Raw genomic sequence first — 3,972 nt, forward strand, 5'->3', positions numbered from 1 at the left:
CTGGATCAATCATCTGTCTTTTACATTGGCCATTGTTGTTTTGAAAAAACAGTCACGGCCGTCACACACACCAAAACCACGCCCGTAGCTGCCGGTAGCTCCTCACCCGACGCTGATTGGCTCAATCTGCTGCTGTTTGACCACAAACGCTTTGAAGCCTGACAAGATGGATTTTTGTGTGATATGTGAACCTGCACTTCTTGCGTGATCGTGTAATGTTGCAACAATCCAGATGTTGTGCAAGGTTAGCTATTTTGGCCGTATTGCCTTATTTTTCTTGAAAATTTTAACTCGTGAAAGACTTAGAAAGTGTTTTTAAGTGTCTAAAAAGCTGCCTACAATATCTCATTAGGCCACAATGCAACATCCAAAAACAAAACATCCATTACCCATACAATAGGAGGAGGACCAAATTAACTGGAAGTCAGTTTGAAGAACCAAGAAAGTTCTCCACCAAAATGTGCATGCACTTTTGACATGGTCCCTAAATTAAGCTCTTGAATTTCCGTCTGTTTTCAAGTTGCAGAATGTGCCAGGCTGCAATATCGGATCTGGTCGTAAAAATGACACCTGTGCAACATCAGTCCAACTTTACCCTGCACTATTTGCAATTAAGCTCACTGAATGTGTGTAGTTAAAGAAAAAAAGATGTGTAGGATAACTGTTGCCAAGTAAAGCTGTGAAAAACTCCCCTCTATGAACCATCCAGTCCTGACAGGTTTGTACAGCAACACCGACAAGAATGAAAACAGAGAAAGATTAGATTGGAAAGTGTGTCAATAGATCTTCTAAAGAGTCAGTCTGGAGCAATTTGGGGCAGTTTTAGCATTTGATGCCGTTTTTGTGCAATTGAGCCTTAGAAGTAACCAGGAAAGAAATGTTTTTTAAAAGTTGAAAACCACAGATAAAGCCTGTGCTGTTGTAAAATTGTACCCTGCTGAAGGCTATAACTGAGAGTTTTCAGAGATCCCAACAGCTTTACTTTCTGTAAGTGTGTTATCTAAAATTATAGTCCAGTGGTTTTATTGGACCAAAATAAGCTCCTTTTCCACATTTCAGGTCCATAAACGTCTCAAACTTGTCCACAAGAAGAAAGGAGGGCAGAGAGCAAGGCTCAGAAGAGTTGAGATGGAGTAAGACGGATAGAAACAGAAGACGACAGCACAGAGTGTAACAATGCCAAGAAAGACGTGAAAGAGAGGACGGACAGTTGATGAACATGACTGCTCTATGGATATTTTTTCCTTTCTGCTCTGGAAGTGGAAAGTGATATGGGGACAGAGATGGAAGGAGGGAAAGAAAGAGAAGAACACCGTCAGGAGGCTAATATTAGTGACAGTATTTTGCTCTGTCTCCAAAAATATTTGGACTTCAACCCTGTCCAGTCTGTGCCCAGAGGAGGGAAATTAACAATCTGTCTGTTCATTTAGTGACTCTTCGTTTCCTGCTGCCTCCCAGGGCCTGCTGGGAATCTCAACAAGGAGCAGAGATGGCAGCGAGAGACAGAGATGGAGAGTGTCATAAGAAAACATGAAAAGACAGGGAACGGAGGAAGAAACAGGCGACACACTAGCAAAAGTGGTGATTTCAGGTTCTGCCTTTTTTCACTTCAAATCAGTGTTAAATGGGCCTGTTTCTTCATGCCACAGATGTGTTTTAAAAGAGCTACAACAAGTCATGTGTGTAAAGGAAAGAAATGCCTAACAATACAATGTATTTCAATCCATGCAGCCACAATTGTCTGCTGCAGCGGGAAAACTGTACCTACCCAAACAGTTAAAAGAGCTAACCCTTTTCATATTACACAGAGATTTTGTTGTTAGTTGGAAAAATCTTGATTATAACCATGTTAAGCACCACAATGATAGCATATAGCAGTGCTATTGAAAACTGGATTGGATTAGCCAAGTGGTGTTCATAATGTCCACATCATTACTTGAATCAACTTGTCTATAGTTTAACACAGTGATTCTCAACTGGTGGGACCCGTTCTGGATGGGTCACGGACAGCTGGTCAATAAATAAATAATAAGTACTGTAATCTGATTTTGGACTTGACTTTTATTTTGACTTTTTTTTTTACAGATATTCAGACCGTCAGAGCTGTTGCACTGTAGCCATGGTAACAGTCATTTGGTTAACATCCATTTAAAGTTTTTTAAATTTTATAAAAGTGGTTTGCGACTCAATGACCACTGGGAAATGTGGGTTAACACCTTCAATGAACGGACTTATGCAAGACACAACTCCTATTAAGCTGCAAGAAGGCTATTTAAATTTTGTTAAAATTAAAATGTCTGTCCTGCACCTAAACCCTCATTTAGAGGGACACAAACACTAGAGGAAACCTGAAGAAAGAGAAAAATGAAAAACTGAGCTGTAGAGGGAGAGAGAGTGTTTTATCACATTTTCCCAGTGAACCTATTGGCACGAAGAGATAGAGGATGGAGACACACACACACACACACACACACTCTCTCTCTTTTAAAAGGAGCCACAGCACCATTTTACAACAAATGCCCTATCGCGTTGATGTGACCGAACCAGAGCATCATTTCTAAAAATCCGGCGGGCTCGGTTCAGGTATTTGCATTCTACTTGGCACATTTTGCAGCAATCAACACATGAGATCTGAAATGTATTGTCATTAAATAGGAACATTTTGCCTGATAATAAAATATACATTGTCTTCATTTTATCGCCTTTTGAAATCTTTACCTCACTTGGGGAGGAAGAGCTGCAGCTCTCCAAAGCAATGGAGCAGATTTCCCATCTGACCCCGGACTCTCATTTACTATTGGTGAGCTCTGCAATGTTTTAAGTAGTTTTTTTAAAGTAAGTTTAAGTTATGTACTTAAACAACTTTAACACTTAATATGTGTCATCTGTATGTTGTTATTAAATCAATCACATGTTTGTATGCGATTTCTGCCGCTAGGGGTCTCTCAATCAAAACAATAAGAAAAGATATTTGTGGACAAATATTAAAGTTTTTTTCATGTTACATTTAGTAACGCATATTCAGATTGTGTTATTGCGAGTAACATTAGCATCACCACAATATCGTTGTCACGTAATGCATTGATGTCATCAGCATTATCACCTATTCTTTTTTTGCTGAGGAAAGTTGACAGTTTAGTTATCATTGAATATGTTTACATCCACAACAATATTTCACTAATATTCAGAATGTGATACAGGTCATGTAAACTGTGAATTCTGGTTGGAAATTCCGAATATGGCCTTTTTCCAAATATAGCATTTTCCAATTAAGACATGCGGGATATTCCTGTATTATTCAGGTTTTACAGGCATTCTTTGGACATGTATGCAACGCATTCCAAACATACGTCTCAATCTGTGTTTTTAACGCCGTTTACTGCCTCTTGCCCGTTTACCACTCATAGTCAGCGCTGTGCGTTGCTATGGTTACGGACCACAAATCAACCAACCAACAGTTTGCAGGGCTACAGACCCAATAAGAAGAAACATAGCTACTTTAAAAGTTATCAAAGACTTGGATATCAACAGGTTTTTGGACATGTGCACACATCACTCATTTTACTCACTAACTAATGTGCTACAGAGGGGAGTCAAAAACATGGGGTCTAGGGCCAAGTAGCTTTTGCTGCAGAATCAAACTCAGAGATTCTCTTGAAAATGCAAGTATGTTGCTTCACAATACGACCATGAGTTTGCGCAAAATCGGAGGTAATTACAGCTGTAATTGTTACCATGGTAAGGATGAACATTTGCCCACATATACACTGCAGAGGGATCAAAATCATTGATCAGCACAGGTAATGTTAAAATCACCCCACCTCCCCTAGAGATACACTCACCTGTAGGATAATTAGGAACACCTAACTAATACTGTTTGACCCCGTTTTGCACTCAGAACTGCCTTAATTCTACGTGGCATTGATTCAACAAGGTGCTGAAAGCATTATTTAGAAATGTTGGCCCATATTG

The 3,972-nt window shown here is 39.5% G+C and overlaps 1 long non-coding RNA gene across 1 annotated transcript in view; it reads left to right on the forward strand.

Annotated features, from left to right (window-relative positions):
- The window catches only part of LOC117936231, a 9,367-nt gene that overhangs the window by 991 nt on the left and 4,404 nt on the right, over positions 1-3,972 (forward strand). The window lies entirely within an intron of this gene.

This window comes from Etheostoma cragini, chromosome 20, assembly GCF_013103735.1.
Source record: "Etheostoma cragini isolate CJK2018 chromosome 20, CSU_Ecrag_1.0, whole genome shotgun sequence".
In the NCBI taxonomy this organism is placed as follows: Eukaryota; Metazoa; Chordata; class Actinopteri; order Perciformes; family Percidae; genus Etheostoma; species Etheostoma cragini.